Below are 20,058 nucleotides of genomic sequence, written 5' to 3' on the forward strand. Positions count from 1 at the left end.
TCACTCTTTGCAGGGGAGTGACCCCACCGGGACTGTTTATCTACTGTACAGTTTGTACTTTATAAATAAATTATTTATTCTCATTTTATATTATGTGTACACCTAGATTTTTTATTTGTTATTTCATTGTCCTCTCATACCCCGAAACGGGGTCGAAAAAGTCAATAAAATAAACTCAACTTGACTCATGAGATTTAATCATCATTATTTTACAAAATTATTAAGCGAACGCTAATGCATGCAGATAAATAAAAAAGTAATACAAAGAGAGAGAGAGAGAGATGTTAACAATGTCTAAATATTGTACCAAAGAGTGATTTAGAGCACCATACCGTTTACACAGCTATTGGCGATTCACTGCTTGAACGAGGGGGGGGGGGGGTCACAACATCACTCAGAAAATCCATAAGCAAGCATGCAAGTGGGATAACAAAACGAAAGGGAAAAATAACCCTCCTAAAGAAAAACGAGAAGAAAAAACAGCAGCCTTTGGACGGCCAACAATTGGTACTGGGGTACTGGATGAAATGTTGAGTACTCTACAGAATCTGTATTCTTCAGTTGAAACATAATCTCGAGGTGATTCAGGTATCAACATTCCGTTGACGCTTGAACATTAAAAACATGGTATTTTGAAAATGATATTAATGATGACGAGTCGTCTGATCGACAATTTGTTTTTCCCCTGTTTTTTCCCTTCCCAATCATGCGTGGAAAGTATGACCCAGGCTCATTCAACTAAAAACGTGTGCGTAAAACTCCCCTCCCTCCGTAAAAAAACAAACAAACAAACAGGATCCTGTCCATGTTTTATATATTTGTTGTAATCCCTCATGTTATTTTGTAATGACGGATTTTTTTTTTTTACTGGAGCTTTACTGAAGAGTGCCGAAATTGCTCTGAATATAACTATCCAGCAAATTGCAATTCCTTATTTGTAAATTCTAATCTCGTAACAGCCTTTTGTTTTAGAGAGTAGCTATTCAATCATTTTAACCGAAAATCGTAATTCTCACTTGAATTTAAGTCACCTTTAATATCGGAGACTACCGTAGAACTGTCAACATTCAATCATGAATAGAAAAAAAAATATTTGAATAGATTCTATTTAATTCATATTGTGTAGCCTATTTAATGAATAGGCCTACAGTCAAACCTGTCTTAGGTAGAGGCCATCGCTCTTTAAAGGCCACCTGTCTATATAGTGGTCACATGTAATGTTCCCTTATAGGATGAAATGTGTGGTGTAGAAGTAGACCCTGTCTAGAAAGTCCGCCTGTCTACAGTTACCAGTTTTCTTTTTTCTTTCGGGTGGCCTATATCACTGTATTTGTATAGTTTTAGTTGAAATGCTTAAGACTGAGGCTCTACGACACAATCAACTCTCATGCGAATGGCTCCATGGTAAATTTCCAACAACCCATTGATCATAACGTCAACCCCGGATCCAAATCTATATCCTAACTTTCACCTTAACCCTGTAACCTAAAAACCCAAATTGCAACCCTACCCCCAAACTCTATACCTATAATTATGTAAACCCCAGAGTAAAATATCGCAGGAGCAAAAATGTCCCATCATGGATACGAAAGCCAGGAGGAATGCTGCCATCTAAGTTTAAAGTGTACCAATTTTGCTCCGTATATAAGAAGATTTATGTCACTGTACCTTACTCAAAAATATCAGTTCTACACAGTAAAGAGATATTTAGTTAAGTTACACTCTCAATTTACATGAAATTTACAAATCCGACTTTGGCTCAATTTTATATTAATCTTTCATTTCTTCATTTAATTCTTTTTACCCTTAGTCCATATATCAATACCTTTTTTTTTTCTTTTTCTTGGCTGATTATTATACATTCAAACTCTACATGTTTTGTTTTTCCCAGGTGATTGGTAACTCTTTCAAGTAAATGCACAGTCTTGTCAAAATAACGTTATTATAATATTGACCGTTAGGCCTCTCATGACTTACGCTGATAAAGCGCTTCATGCAAAATGTTTCAAAGCACTTTACAGCTATTATCTGTTTCGGGATAATCATAAGGTTATGAATACACCCTCTTAAAATTTCGCTCTTAAGTTTTGAAAGGCCACATGTACACAATGTTCATTTTGTTTGTTCGTTTTTTGTTTGAGATTTTGATATCCATCATTGACAAAAATATTGCGTGATCTCCTAGTCGTTTAAAATTGTTTATCACGATGAAGGTATTTACATATCGATGAAAACAAAGATAATTTATGCACTATTTAAAATTAATATTTTAAATAATTCTTCTAGACATAGGTTGTTTTTTTAACAGTTTGCGTGGCTAATCTGAAAATAGAGAAATAATAATTGATCGGATCATAATTTATTAGGGCAATCCGTTGTTTATACCATGTTTGTTTCTATTCACACATAATACTTAATGTGAAAATACAAAGCCACCAATCCCCCCCCCCTTTTTTTTTGTTTAAATGCCGCCCGTTACACGGGATTCAAGATTTAATCCATGTGTAATTACATCTTCAATATCTCGGGTGTTTACCGTGGTTAAAAATTATCAGTTCAACACAGGGGTGTTTATAAATCAGTCAAACACACCGCCAAATCGATTACCCACCGACTCTGAACCGACTGATGTCAGGCCATTTGTGGCGATGTTATCTTTGGTGTCGATCTGGTGTCGGTCTGGTGTCGGTTTCGTTGGTTTGCGTGAGGTATAATTAATCTGTTTCCCCAAACTCCATCGATTTATCTGTTTATTGTAACCCCAAACACCCTATTTCCGGTTAGGTTTTTATAACTTTTAGATTTTCGCGTTTCTCGAAATTAACGATGGTGGGCCTGTAAACATTTAACATATTTTGAAGGCTTCCATGGTGCATGATGATAGATTTGAGCGAGGTTTGCGGATTCTTTCGACAGGGTTAGTTGGTCCTGAAAAAGGCCCACTCATGCTCTGCCTCGACGTCGAGATTTAATTCAGGGCTAGCTTACTTGTCGAAAGAATACGTGATGCAACCACATACCTCACTCAAAACACGTAACCTCTTCCTTTGTATATCATTGCAGAAGAGGCATGCATGCATCAACACCTTACAAATTATAGCTTTAGACTAGTCTTATATTATTGAAAATTATATTATATCAAAATGGGCTCCTTTTCTCAATTCACTAGACGAAACATAGTCAAGCAAATATGAACAGCACCTATTTGACAATACTTTCCATGGACGTTGCTTTTTCTTTGGATTAGATTTTGTTATGGGATATATTGTGTTCATGTAAGTGCGGCACAAGAAATAACGTTAACATTTGTGTGCTAATATTAAACGGGTGTGGGTTACCAGCCTGGCAAGCAGAGTTTGGGGTTGAATATAAGGATCACCGAAAGGATCAAACTAAGTAAGTCCTCTAGAGAATTAATACTGAATTATTTTTGGAAAATGTTTATTGAGGTGAATTTGATTGAAACACAGATGTTGGAGTAGGCCTGTTATATACTCACATAAACATAATTAGGTTCATCTGTATCAACCTGCATGAGCCTTGTTATATTATCCAAAGGTGTTATATTATCCAAAGGTGCTATCTTCACTATAATAGTTAGAAAACCAGTGGTCCCCCCTTTCTCTATTTTTCTTGGCGAGTCACTCTCTTTAAAAAATAAAAAATAAATCATTATGTACCCAGGGCTGCAAGCACATTAAGACTCACGATTGCGATGTAGTCCTCCTATATATCATGTATATCTTATTCGTATGATTGAAGAAACATATTAAGAAAGTCGATTGTGTAATGCATTACTGCTGGAAGACTTGGAACGCAACTCGTCCCCTCGACAGGGAGGTTACCACAACAAAAATAACATTATAAATGTCAAGTTGTTTTGTTATACCGTGCGAGTCCAAAAAAAAATTATACCTAGAAAATTGCTAATTATTTTAAAAATCATCCATGAACAGTAAATTATTATACATCTTATGAAAGAGTGATTTATCCCAAATCATTTGGTATCATTTTTGTGTGTTATGTGTTCACGCTTGGATGAACAAGATGCATTGTTTGCGAGAGTGCAAAAATGGACTTGCGCCAAAATTGCTTATGTGATGTTTACATAAAACAATTGGGATTTGGGTATTAAATTTGTTTTTGCAGATGCAAATAGCATCCCTAACAAATTTAATCATGCCACACATATCAAATATCGAATATCAAATACCAACGAACATTTTTGCGTGTGTGTGGTAGCGTGTTTTTTTTGTTTGATTGATTTTATTTCTGCGTTCAAAAATATACAAATTCAAAGTCAAAGTACAAAATTTCGAACAATAACAAATATAATGAATACAATGTTTACAAAAGTAATTAAATGAAAAATCATGTACAATTATATCATTCGATAAACATGTACGAAGCATACAATAACATAAGAAATATGAAATATTTTCAATAAATTAGAGAGGTAATTCGGAACGCAGGAGACCACCATCGTGAGCGGTTAGGCTGGAGATGGATGGCGGCCTCGTAAAAAGAATTGGCGACATAACTCTCTTCGAAAAACTGAGTGATCAAGAGGGTGCGGTGCAAGTGCAGGTGCAGTGAGCAGTTGCATGATTTCAAGAATAAATAAGTCACGTTTTTGTTATAATAATTTAGAGAGGGGGAGCATATGATTGCAGGCGCGGATCCAGGATTTCTTAGGGGAGGGGGCCCAACTTTTTTTTTTTTTTGCTCCCGAAAATTTGAAAATCGCGCCGGCCGAAAAGTCGCTCAGTGGGGGGGGGGGGGGGGGGGGGGGGGGGGGGGGGGGGGGGGGGGGGGGGGGCACAATTTTTTTTTTTTGATCCTCAAAAAAATTTCGATTTGCACCCCCCCCCCCTTGAGCGCCAGGGGGGGGGCCAACCCCCAAAAAAGGTAAAAAATCACGTGATTTTACATGATTTTTTTCTCAAGGGGGGGGGGGGGGCGGGCCCCCCGGGGCCCCCCCCCCCTGGATCCGCCACTGTATGATTGTATTATTTGTCGTTTAAGTGTAGCTTTTAAGGAGTAGATGGTTGAACAAGACTTTATGTTGTCGGGTAAATCATTCCAAATGTCCGGGCCAGAATGTCTAACAGATTTGTGTGTTATTGATAATTTGGGGTTTGTAAGATGGAAGTTTCCAGATATGCGAGTAGAGTATGAATGAACGGAATTATTAAACCTAAACATGTTATCAAAGGATGGTGGAAGCAGATTATTAATGTACTTAAACATAATAACTGCTACTTGAGTAGTGTTCAGATCGAAAATTTTTAGTGTTTTAAGTTTATAGAATAAAGGATCAGTGTGAGCTAAGAAATGCGAACCTGTACAAATACGTATGGCTTTCTTTTGCAGTTTGAAAATAGAATTGATTTTTATCGAACCACAATTTGCCCATACACTATTACAATATGTTATATACGGGCGAACTAGCGAATTATATAGTAGGAATAAGGTTGCATGGGGTAGAAGAAACTTTAACTTGGAGATTATTCCAATACTTTTGGAAATGCACATTGTAACTTGGTGTAAATGATCATTCCAAGTCAAGGTTTCATCTATAAGAACACCCAAAAACTTGGAATTAGTTTTCTTCTCTAGTAGCATACCATCAATTTTAATATATATAGGTGTTTCTGTATTATGAGAATGATGTTTAAAATACATGAAATGAGTCTTTTTTGTATTAAGTGAAAGTTTATTGGATTTAAACCAATCTGATACTTTGTTAATTTCATAATTCAAAGTATTGTTTAACGAATTAAGGTCTTTATGGGAATAAAAGATATTTGTATCATCGGCAAATAAGATAAAAGAAAGAAGGGGGGATGTATTGATAATATCATTTACATAAAGAAGAAATAACAGTGGACCTAAGATGGAGCCTTGAGGAACACCGCATTGAATTAAAAGAGGATCAGAATCATAACTATTAAATGTAACATATTGTCTTCTGCTTGTTAAATAATCTTTAAACCATAAGAGTGGCTGACCCCGAATTCCGTAATGACTGAGTTTGGAGAGTAGAATAGCGTGATTGAGCGTATCAAATGCTTTACTCAAGTCACAGAATATACCTATAACATGCTCTTTGTTAGCTATGGCACTTGTAATTTTGTCATAAATTTGAATTAATGCTAAGTCAGTTGAGTATTTTTTTCTGAAGCCATATTGATTTGAATTGAGTATTTTGTGTTTAGTGATAAATTTGTGTAGCCTATTATGAACGATCTTTTCTAAGACTTTGGATATACTTGGGAGTAGGGAAATTGGACGATAGTTACTAATTTCGTGAGGATCATCTTTTTTGAGAATGGGGTTGACTTTAGCTAGTTTTAATAGATCAGGAAAACACCTTGCGATAACGAGTGATTAAATATGTGAGTTAAAGGCTTTGCAAGTGGATACATTATTTCTTTTAGGAGAGACATACTTATTTTATCAAAACCGTGCGATTTTGAGTTGTTAAGAGATTGGGTAATGTTAATAATTTCGCTAGGATTTGTCGGATTTAAAAAGAGAGACTCTTGGTTTTGATTGGAAAGATAGTCTTTAAAGTGAGCGTGAGTTCTATTAATTTTGCTGGCGAGTTCAGGGCCGATATTCGTAAAAAATGAGTTAAATGAATTTGCATGAAGACTAGGATCATGTATTTTAGTGCCATTTAATGTGATATTATCCGTGGGTGGGGGATTCGTTTTTTTTCCCATTACCTCTTTGATAATTTTCCAAGTTGCAGTTGTGTTTGAACTGGCCTTTTTTATTTTATTAGAAAAATGCAATCTACGGGATGTACGGATAAGTTTTGTTAATTTGTTTCGATAAATTTTATATGTGTTTAGGTTAGTGTCAGTTGGATTGTGTAAATGTAATTTGTAGAGGCGATTGCATGTTTGTATTGATTTCAATAAACCTTTCGTTATCCAAGGATTCCTGGGTTTATTTCGCTTATTACTCATTTTGCCTAAAGGAATATTCTTTTCATAATAATATTGCAATTTGTTACTAAAATGTTTATATGCAGTATTGACATCATTTACACTATATACCTCAGCCCATCCCTCGAAAAATAAATCCTGTTTCAGCAATTCTATATTACGTATGGATTCTTTGCGATATATAAGCTCATCAAACGATTTACGGCCAGATAGTTTGCATTCACAAGTTAAAAATATGGGTAGGTGATCCGACACTTCAGAACACAATATTCCACCGATGGTTTTGTTGTTATGTACGTTTGAAGAAATATTGTCAATCTAAGTTGATGAATGTGGATTTATTCTGGTGGGTTTATTAATAATCGAAAAAAAAAGCCGTATGAATGCATCAACTGCATACAATTGGTTGAGTTACTGTTATCAGATGAGGGTGAGAAGTTGATGTTAAAGTCACCAAGGATAAAATTGTGTTTATTTTCATCCCCTATTTTATGAAGATAAAAATCCAGTTCGTCACAGAATAAATCACAATTAGAATCAGGGGGTCTATAAATCAAACCTATGATGACATTTTTGGCATTTGAGTTATTAATTTCGATAAATAAAGATTCTGCTTGTGTTAGTTTAATATCTGAACGGATTTTGAAGTTTATGTTTTGTGTAATATAAAACGCAACACCGCCACCTCTTCTTCCTTTGCGGTCCGCCCTAATCAACTTATAATTAGGCAAATTGAACATATCTGGAGAATTCTGATGTAACCATGTCTCACTTATTCCAATGACGGAAAATGCAAAATTATTTAAAGAGTGTAAAAGGTTTTCAACGTATTCGAAATTTTTGTTCAGACTTCTGGAGTTTATATGTAAAAGTGAAATATTGTCTGGTTTGTAAGAAAATTAATTTTTGAATTCTTGGGGTGTGTAGTATTTGCTCTCGTTTATATCGTCGACAAGAATATCGGGAATGTGCGCGTGCGAATTCATTTAACGATACGTGTTATGTAAAGTACCGAAAATTTGGAGGATGAACAACTGCATGTGTGATGCTGGTGCGTTTGTGTGTGTACGAAGTGCAAGTGTGCGGGTAACTTCAAAATATAACACAAATGAAAATACAATAAGACCCATCTTGGTCACAGTTACAATAATTGCTTAGGAGAAACAGAGCGGAGCCCGACCGCCCGAGTAAAGGGTGTATTTTTGACACGCAAAAAAAGGGGCTGGGAAGAAACAAAATGCTTGATAACAATAATGACAAATCGGAGTACGATTATTAAATGGCAAAGAGGGATTTGACATTCCCGCTCATCAAAACTAGTTCAGTCTATAACAATGGATTCTGTGATTGACACAGGAGTTTTGCAAAACAAAGAGATTTGTTGTGCGGAGGAGAAAAATGTTTGCATGTTAAAGCAGACTCTGAGATGATGCTTAAAAGCAATAACGTCATTTCGGAGTATTATAATATTAAATGGCAAAGAGGGTTTTGACATTCCCGCTCAAAAACAAAACAAAAAAAAGTTCAGTCAATTACAATATAACAGATAGACTCAAATTTTTGGAATGCTATACAGATAATAATTATTGATAAAGAGTGAGGAGTTCGGTCTTAATAATCCCAGTAATCAAGATCAAAGGTCAATAAAAACTTGTCTCCAGCTTCCAGCCCAGTGGAGGGTAAGCTATATACATTCCTGCATGATACAAAATGGAGCTGCATGACACCCGAATGTATACAATCGTGACAATTTAGCATTAGTGAAAAAGTACAATTCCTTCAAGATTCAAATGTTTTTTCCATTATTATTGGTCACAAAACAATAAAACACACCAAAACATAAATGCAGATTCGAAATGAAAGTAAGGCTGCTCAAACAATGGACCCATCGCTCTATGCGTCGAGTATGTTTGTGATAGAGCGCCACAGCGGGTGTGACTTTTCTTCTGCAAAAATCATATGGAACGCATTTCATTTGTATTCAATTCATTCTCTCACTCCGGTAATACGAACATAGTACATGTTATATACCTCATACATAGATTGTCGTTCACTGATTGGTCAAAACTATATCACATGTCAAGGAGCATTTCGATCTATCAAGTATAATTACGTCAGAGGGTTTGATAGCTACTATCAAACCCCGGGATAGGACCCCTAACCCCTCCCGCGACTTAGTTGCGCACACAAATTTTGTGGGTTGCTAGGCTACCACAATCGCGCGGTTACGCGCAGCGCGTAGGAATTTAATACTCTTGCCTTGGACTTGATGTTGGATTTTTCTTATTCTGGTGAGTAATTCCTCTTGATCTAGTTTCCTGTTTTTTAGTGCTAGATCTAGACCTACAGCTAGACCTAATCATGAATCAATAAAAAGGATGAGGTATATAAAACAAATATGGACTGCTCTGTAATCGGATGAATGGTGGGAACTACCACTCCCTCGGTGATGTTCACACCGGCCCTTCTATCACCCCCTCGGCTTCGCCTCGGGGGTGATAGAAGGACCGGTGTGAACACCACCTTGGGAGTGATAGTTCCCACCATCATCCTCATGAGCAGTCAATATTTGTATACTGTATATCACTTTGGCGCAAGTCGATTTTTGCACTCTCGCAAACAATGCCTCCTGTTCATCCAAGCGTGAACACATACCACACAAAAATTATACCAAATGATGTTATTGTATAATAATCTACTGTTCAATTATGATTTTTTTTTTGAATTACTGGCAGACAGTTTTCTAGGTGTAAACTTTTTGTTGACTCACACGGTAGTGCGTCCATTCAGCAAGCATGGGCAGGTCGCGTTATACGTTGGTGGAGGTTTACAACATTAAATCGGCCAGATTCTGGACTACATAAATATTAATACCAATAGGATACCAATAAGCCAGTTTACGGTTGCAATCTGAGCATGAGCAGATAAAGGTCATTTGTACCAAAAAGGTAAAACCCACAGAGATGAATACTAGATTATGCGCTCATGAAAGTTATGTAACATTATTCATTTATGCACAAACGGTACATTCTAAGATACGCAGGTGGAATTATTCTTTTCAAGAGGGCAAACAAAAGGTATTCATGAAGCACATCTAGGACTTTGGCAGTTATTATTCTAATATGCTCAAAGTGGAACTTCTCCATGTGTAAAAGATCTGTGGATAAAATGGGGTCATTTGTACCATGTGCTATCTGTAAACTCCCTTATAGGATAACAAACTATGCACTGACGAAAGGGCACTGGAACTTTTTTTCGGGGGAGCTACCGGTCTAAATCGGAAGAATTAAATAACAGTTTAAAACCGAGACTACTGCATAGTACAGCTTTTTCTCTTCAGTTTTCAGTTTCATTTCATTTCCAACAGAACAAGCAATATAAAAAATAATAACAAGAAATCAATCACAGAAATCAATGTACATTCAATGCATTTTGCAAATCATTAAATGAATTACAAAAGAATGTACATACATTGTGTTTGGGGTAAGTTATGCTTCTCTTTTGTTAAAGTAAAAATTAGGAAATGGAGGGATCCACTGAGAAGCAAGGCTTGTAGAATGTGGATCCTTAAATAACGATAATCAAAAATTGACGTAATAAATACATATAAATTTTAAAGGGGAAAAAAAGAATTAAAAAATATATATATATATAGATTAATCCGTAAGTACGGAATTAATAATATAATGATAGATCCGTTATTTGGAATGTTATAACAACTTGCATATCGTACATGGGGGTACATATGAACCAACAGAGACTTACGATGAATTTCAACATGATGAGTGTGGGAGGTGATCTAGGCGTCTTCCTTTTCTCGTCATTTTTCACTTCTTCCCTGCCTCTCTGATCTCGCTGCATCTTCTTTCTCTTATATTAATATTTTTCCACCACTCGACGGGAGGGGGGGGGGGCGGTAGTTGCCCCAAGCCCTCTGTAGCTATGGACACCAGAACACAGGCTGCGTATTAAGTCTATGGTGAACCTAATTTGAACATTTCCATAACATGTTCTCAAAATGCAATGCATTGATCCGATCGCCAGCAGATAATGCCATATATTACATGACGAAAATTACTATTTGTATCATGTTTTTTTCTTCTTCATATAGCCTGGAATCAGCTCACATCATTGAAAATGCACAATGAATCTTACAAACATTCCTCTTTAGACGGAGAACTGATTTAATGAAATAAAATGATTCTGAATCTATAATGAAGCGTGCTATTCAGCATTCGAAATAGATCAGTCACTCATGAACGAGTATCATTTAATGAGCCATTAAACCCAACAAAGCGATTATACTATTGACCCACCTATATTCCTCCGTCCGTGCATTATACAATGAACGTAACTGATCATTTCGTGGCGTACAGATTTTCCAACCTGTGTTCGCCACACACACACACAACGCACACAACACACACCCGCACAACCTATGCATGTGTGTAAATACGACGAGATGATGGTGTGATCCTTTCACCCACACACTCTCTCGCAGGCAAGCGCGTTATGACACAAGCCACCACGGCTTTCGATGCCAGCTATCTCTGGCAGAAGAAAGGATGCATTACACGCTGACGAGGGTTGAAGGAGTTTAAAGCAAGAGCGATAAATTTCCTAACCACGACTATCAACATCTCATTATAAACTTAGCATCCCTTTAGCTCAGTGTAGCTAGCATCCCACGATAATGCTGTTATTTCTTCGCACACTTCTTCGACTCACCTAGCCAATCCTGTTGAGCATATTCGAGGTACGTATTTTCAATTGAGACCATTTTCAACAGGTTTCGAGATGGTTTCAGCCGAACATTCTTGGGTATTTTTGAAGTGTTGCCATATGGCATATCCACTTCCATCCGTATTATTGCTTCACTGTTCTCATGCTGCATTACCGAAACATATATCAGGTGTCTGTTCTCTAGAACCCAATATATTATTGATGCCCACATGTTTTATCCGTTGTGTACATGTATATATCGGCTTAGGGTTAGATGTGCAGCTATTTCGTCTGTAAGGTATTTATTGATCACATCTATTCAGAGAGATGAATAAAATCGACCGAATGACCTTTCCTTAACCTTTATACTCGTGTTTCCGTAATTATGTCAAGTTTATAGTCCTAACGTTATTGAAGAGAATATGAGTTCATTTTTGTTAGCGTTTATTCGGTATACTGCAGACCAGTATACGGTGCAAAGAGCAGAGCGAATCATCTATTGTAAACGTACTATCATTGTAATATTTCTTTGGAAAAAAATTCCCCAGGGTACAATGAATGGATCATGATCTTATTATTCGATGGTTTAGACCGTGTTTGCTGTATTTTCTGATTCCTGGCAACGATTTGTTTTTATAATTGTGACTTAACTTTGACACCCCCCCCCCTTTGGTGGGGGATTTTCCTCAAAAAGCTGTACTTTCGGGTTCATAATGCTAATTCCAGAATATATGGAATGGGATGTGTGATGGTTGTTATTGCTGCAAATGATTGATACACATAAATGCATGTGATGGTCTTGATTTCTCAAAAAGAGAAAATATTAAATTTGAGCGCTTTTAAAGAGTAGGCCTATTATTTCTCATCTGAGGAGGCTTTAGAAAAAAAAACTTTCTTTAAGTAAATTCTACACTCTTTTTATGCTCATCTTTTTATCGTAAAAACAAGTCAAGAGAGATAGAAACATCAACATTTTCAATTTTAAAATAATATGGCAATATCCAGTCGGCTAGAAAATGTAGATTTCGAGATTTATCGAACATGAGTGTTTGGTGTTTTTCTTTTCTTCATTAAGTCCTTACATTAACATCAATTTCTAAATATATTTTGCCTGCGTTAAGGTTAGATAGCAGGCAAATGTTGTTTGTCTCGATAATGTATGAATCCTTAAGTTTGGTAAGGGTTGCTGTCTAAGAGTAAAAAGTAATAGGTCATTTTTGTCACCTGTTACGAATACTTGTAATTCAATAATCAGAATTTGAATTGCTTACTTACTTGAATTGCAATTGTTGCTATAAGTAGGACAAACATAATTGCTTGTGCCTAGCAACACGTAATGTGATGCGATTCGCATGCTGACTATGGAAATACAATTATTCTTATATTTGCATATCTGATACTGGATATTCTGTTGGCACACCCGTTTGTCTGCTACACTTTTACAACAGTTTTGACCTTTTCGTGCAGACCTTTAGTAAACACTTTAGAGCGATCGATTCAGCTCTATAGCCGAATAACAGCAGGAAGGGCAATCAAGTTTCACTATTTTAGCAATTCCTTTATTATTATTGTTACAACCCAATTGATGGTTTAATAGATTGATCGGATTTCGTTTTTATTGTAACGGTATAGCCCTCTATGTGAATAAGTACATTTTTTTAACAGAATAAGTAATGCATATATATACAAATGGTATATATAGAGGTATAATGGGATGCGAGTTGAGAAACGCGATTTATCATCTTCACATTTCCATCTCAGATCTCATAACCAATGAAGGGGTTCAATCATTGAAAACAAATCTCTGTTGTAAAATCTAAAGTAAAATTGAGGTGAGCCCTCCAGCTCTCGATCTCATCACTATGAAAATGACGGACAATGAAAGCGGACAAAATATACAGTTCCTCAGGTAGACAAAAGAACATCCCTTCACTGCTATTATGTAAAAAGGTGAATGTGCATGTGACACCTGTTCTACACATTTTTACATAATAGCAGTGAAGGGATGTTCCTTTGTCTGCCCGAGGAACAGTACATTTTGTCCACTTTCTTTGTCAGTCATGTTCATAGTGCATAATGCCTGTATGATGAAACAATGAACAAAGTTAACCGTAGTCTATTACCATTTTGATAGTACACTCAAACCTACTTTAGTGACCACCTGTCTACAAAGACCACATTTTTTTGTTTCCCTTGAAAAGGGTTCTTCATTGAAACATGTAGGCTACGTAAGGAACCTGTCTACAAAAACCTGTTTTTGTGTTTCCCTTATGCGGCCGCTATAGACAGGTTTTACCACCAAGTAGTCGGTATACGCCTTTAAAAGTCATGGGGAAAAAATGCGAAAAGGGCCATTCTGTTGTCTGTCTGCTCTCGATCCGAGCACTCCTTTTCAGAAATACCACTTGATAAATATAAATTTGGAATCATGAATAGAAAGGATGCAATACCATTACTGCGATATCATTATGGGAATAATAATGGGAGACTCTCCAGTCAGGCGTGGGTGTCATTTATAATATCGAGATAGACTTGCTTGGGGCGTCTATCGGAGAAAGGAGGGGGGGGGGGGTCACATCAGCCTTACTCTGCTGAATACGCTATTGCATTAAATGTTTTATGCTAGCTTATAAAGACGAGCCGTTATCAGGAAGCAGATTGAAGATAATATTGAAGGATTTTGCTACAAGCAAGATCGGTTCTAGAAGATACATTATATATATGTATTTTTTATTTTTTTATTTTATTTTATTTTTTATTTTTTTATTATTTTTTTTTTTGGGGGGGGGGTTGTAAGGCTGGGGGAGGGGGGCTTGGAGATCCTGCCTTGCATTCATTTTCTACATATGCCTCGACGATTTCTTTTATTTGGAGGGGATCTTGAGGCTCCATTCTAAACTCCCCTGAAACCGCCACTATATAGCATTCACCTGGGGGGGGGGGAAGGGATGATGTTGACAAATTGAAGTATGTATACGTCGATACTATAGAAATACTACCTCTGTGACAAATGGCTAGCTCTATATTATGGAATATGTCTTGTTGCTCCGTGAACATGGTGGGGAACTTGACCTTTAACATTTGAACATCGCCGAGTTTGTTTGTCAATGAGCTGGAAAATGCTAAAGGCATGCAATTTATGTTGAAGTACCCGTAGTCGGCGTTCAGAGAATTCGATATTTACGTGTCTGTGCTCAATGTTATACACCAAGTTGTATTGTGCTAGTGCTCTATGCTAATCGTATATGTATCAAAATTATATACAGTTAACACTTAAATTACTCTTAAATCCTAACCAAGTTTTGTCATTTTTTCGTGATGTCGAAATTTATTTGTCCAGATTTATGTTTATTGAGAATGTGATTTTAAAGCTCACAACTAAAACTATTAAAAAAGGCCATATTTCAACCAGTCCATCTTTCTTTCTTGAGTTACGAAAAAACACGATAAAAACCTAACAAATTTACAGTGGGTATGAATAATTTATATGTTAGCTGTATATAATCTTGTATGTCATTAATGCTTGTAAATTATCGGGTATAGAACACATGCCTGACGTGTTCTGTGCATCCTACATCAATCCTTAGACCTAACACTATACCTACGTCTACATCTACATCTAAACCTACATCTACACCTGTATCTACACCTACATCTGCACCTGAACATAAAACCTACACCTACACGTACACCTACATCTATACCCACACTTAAACCTACACCTACATCTACATCTACACCTGCGTCTACACCTACATCTGCATCTGCACCTGAAAATACAACCTACACCTACACATACACCTACATCTACACCCACACTTAAACCTACACCTGCATCTACATCTACACCTGCGTCTACACCTACACCTGCACCTGAACATAAAACCTAAACCTACACCTACACCTACAGCTACAGCTACACCTACATATACATCTACATCTACACCTACATTTAAACCTACACCTGCATCTACATCTACAGCTGCGTCTACACCTACATCTACACCTGCACCTACACTTAAACGTACACCTACACATACACCTACATATACACCTACATCTACACCCACACTTAAACCTACACCTGCATCTACATCTACACCTGCGTCTACACCTACATCTACACCTGCACCTACACTTAAACTTACACCTACACATACACCTACATCTACACCTACATATTATACCCACACTTAAACCTACACCTGCATCTACATCTACCCCTGCGTCTACACCTACATCTACACCTGCACATACACTTAAACCTACACCTACACTTATACCTGCACCTACACCTACATCTACACCTGCACATACACTTAAACCTACACCTACACTTAAACCTGCACCTACACCTACATCTACACCCACATTTTAACCTACACCTGCGTCTACACCTATATCTGCGCCTGCACCTGAACATAGAACCTACACCTACACTTAAACCTACACCTGCATCTACATCTACACCTGCGCATACACCTACACCTACACCCACACCTACATCTACATCTACACATACATCTACACCAGGCCTACACATACATCTACACCTACGTCTACATCTACAACTAAATCTCAATGACAAATTTGCATTGTAGCTTGACATTGATAACACGTTTTTCTGAAATAGGGCCCGTAATATTACGTTGGCGTGAAACAATAGACCGGTTTTTCAAAATCTATGCATACTTTTCTTGATAACCCGAAAGATTGCCTTAGGCTTGCCCGATATAGCAACAAGTTATGTATGCATACTGGATTCCAATTATTGTTAGTTCATTTATTCATAACAGGTTAATGGAATAACTCGTCACTATAGGTCCCCAGGAAAGAAACACCCGTAAATTTGGATATGTTAGTAAACCGGTCCATTGTCGCCAGATTAAATTTCGGCTAATTTAAATATTATCTCATGATAATTTATTCCTTCAATTCTTATATTCTTATATGCACTTTCTCCGCTATTACACAACATTACTGATAGTACACTCATCTTCCTTCCTCTTTACTTCAAGTCCCTTTCTCTCTCTCCCTCTCTTTCCCTTCTCATTCTCTTTCTCCCCTCCTTCTCCGTCATATCCGCTCTTCTCTTCTTCTCATTATACTGTATTGTGTACATAGGCATACCCGGCACAAGCTATGTTTAATGGATTTACGCCTTCTCTCTATTACCTCGCTCTTTGCTTCATCAATTTTATGTAAATCGGAAGCGGAGAAGACTGAAGAAAATATATGCATCTTTCAAATCATGAAATGATATTTGCTAGATCATTGGAAACAGAAATAAATATCATGATACCATTATGAGAAAGATATGAGATTATTGGCTTTCATTATAAACAATATGCTTGGCATCTTTAAGGGCGTATTTATGTATGTATATTAATGGATTAGACAACATTATGCAAACATTTGTGTTTGTTAATGTCATTTATGATTTTCCTTTTAGAAAAATAATCTGAGTTACATAAATTATCCCCGCGCATATTACAGTTATGCACTTGATTATAGCAGTAATGAATTCCAGAGCAAACAACAAAATTAATTCACAAAGCGCATCACAATAAAATGAAAACAATTTCGCGGATGGCTTCGCATCTGACAAAGCTTGGTATTCGATCAAACATTCCTAACTGAAAAATTCGTTTCATACTATACACTATGAACATGACAGACAATGAAAGCGGACAAAATATACAGTTCCTCAGGTAGACAAAGGGACATCCCTTCACTGCTATTATGTAAAAATGTGTAGAACAGGTGTCACATGCATATTCACCTGTTCTACACATTTTTACATAATAGCAGTGAAGGGATGTTCCTTTGTCTACCTGAGGAACTGTATATTTTGTCTGCTTTCATTGTCTGTCATGTTCATAGTGATATATTTACAATGCCCATTGCAGAGGAATGATGAATGGATTATTACAGTGTATAATACCTGCTAAACAATAAACCATGGTCGGAGTGAATCATCTGAGATGCATTATAATACTTGTCGCAATGCCGTTTCAGTGTGTCGAATTTTTCACTCGCATTGACATTTTCATCAAGTTTTAAAGGCCCAACCGCGGTCTCATCCCCGCTTTATCCGCGTAGTATTACACTTATCACCTGGTCTATTTTATTATACCTTATATGGATATGTGAAGTGAAATTCATTAATGATTTGGAAAAATAATACACGCATTTTTGGGCAACACTCCGACGAATAGATTAGCACATATTCTTGTCTCTTCTTTGTTTTACGAGTATACGAGCAGTCAATTGATTTTCCTTTTTTTTGTGTGTTACAAGAACGACCAGCCCATTAATTTGTATACTTTGTGTTACAAGAACGATCAATATATTAATTTTTGTTTTGGTAGTATGCAAATTCTGTGATAAATTTACTTTTATTTAGGTATCGAGAGGTGACCACTGTCAGACGTTCCCTTTGCATTTTACTAGAAATCTCCTCATTATGAAAATGAGTAATATTTTTCCCCTGCATGGTATTAACTACAATAAAGTAGAACCTCTCAACCCCCTTCCTTCCTCGTTAAAGAGACTACAGAAAACCAATAAATATAAATGAATGAATAAATAAATAAACAATTAATGATACTTCTACTATGATTTTTTTTTCTTCTTCTTTACAATTACTAGTAGAAGTAGTAGTAGTACTACTACTACTACTACTACTACTATACTACTACTACTACTACTACTACTAGTTCTACTACTACTAGTTCTACTACTACTACTACTACTACTACTACTACTACTAGTAGTACTACTACTACTACTACTACTACTAATAATAATAATAATAATGTTGCTGCTGCTACCAATACTAAAACTACTACTACTAAAACTACTACAACTGATACTATACCGTCACGTCGTCAAAGTTGGGACCAGTACCTCACGAACTGTTGAGGATACTTGCGGGGTTGCTCAGGGTTCTATCATGGGGCCACTTACGTTCACCCTATACACCGCACCGATCAACGATATCATTTCAGCTCACAAACTCAGTAGCATGATCTACGCAGACGACACCCAGATTTATGCCATATTTCATCCTTTAGAACGTAATGCATTCACCGACAAACTGAACGCATGCATTAAGGACATTAGAAGTTGGGCTGTTCGAAATCAACTTGCCATAAACGATAAGAAAACAGAGGTTACTCATTTCTCATCAAGATTCCTTAATCAGCCCAATCCCAGCGTTACCCTGTTGGTAGGAGACACCAACATAGCGGCATCAGCAGAGGCAAGAAATTTGGGAGTTAGCATTGACCACCAACTTACGATGAAAACCCAAGTTAAGAACATCTGCAGATCTTCCATGGCTGCCATCCGCAAAATCGGATGTCCGGATGTACCTTGACACTAAAACAACGAAGAAACTCGTCCATGCATTCGTCATTTCACGACTGGACTCATGCAACTCTCTACTCAGTCGCCTCCCAGACTCAGAAGTCAACAAACTACAACGCATTCAGAATACCGTAGCCAGAATGATCGAGCAATCCCGACGGTCAGACCACATATCACCCATCCTCCTTCGTCTCCACTGGTTACCTGTAAAAAAACGAATAGACTTCAAAGTTCTACTTCTCACATACAAAATACTCCACGGCAAAGCCCCTTCATATCTATGTGAGATAATCCATCCTTATGTTCCTGCCCGCACTCTCCGATCTCAGCAACAAAGTCTCCTACAAGTCCTACGCACCCATACTCAATTCTACGGCGAAAGATCCCTCAGCTACTATGGACCCACCCAGGCGCGGATCCACGGGCCCAATTCAATCGGCCCGGCTATGGGAAGCCCATTGTGTAAAAACTAGATATACTCAGTTTATCAGAAAAACTGTGTTTATCAATGATAAACTCAGTTTATCAACTGATAAACTGAGTTTTTCTGATAAACTGAGTTTTTCTGATAAACTGTGTTTATCTGTTGATAAACTGAGTTTATCTGAGAAAAACAGAGTTTATCTGAGAAAAACAGAGTTTATCTAGTTTTTACACAAAGGGCTTGCCATAGCCGGGCCGAAAGAATTGAGCCCGTGGATCCGCGCCTGGACCCACCCTATGGAACAACCTCCCCCTCAATATTCGTAACGCCCCGACGGTCGACTCATTCAAATCACTTCTGAAGACATTTATGTTCACCCAATAGTCTGTAATTATATATACATGTATGCCAGTTTATGTCAAATAATGTTATTTCCTTGCAATAAAAGATCGTAATTATTTAACTATTATTATTGTGTTCATAAGTTTATATCATTTAATTATATCTTATTCAGTCATCATCGTATACGATATGTATTTCTGTTAATTCATGTATAGTTAAATCTTTAGATTAATCATGTAATTC

Source organism: Strongylocentrotus purpuratus, unplaced genomic scaffold (assembly GCF_000002235.5).
Source record: "Strongylocentrotus purpuratus isolate Spur 01 unplaced genomic scaffold, Spur_5.0 spur5_scaffold_14, whole genome shotgun sequence".
NCBI lineage: Eukaryota > Metazoa > Echinodermata > Echinoidea > Camarodonta > Strongylocentrotidae > Strongylocentrotus > Strongylocentrotus purpuratus.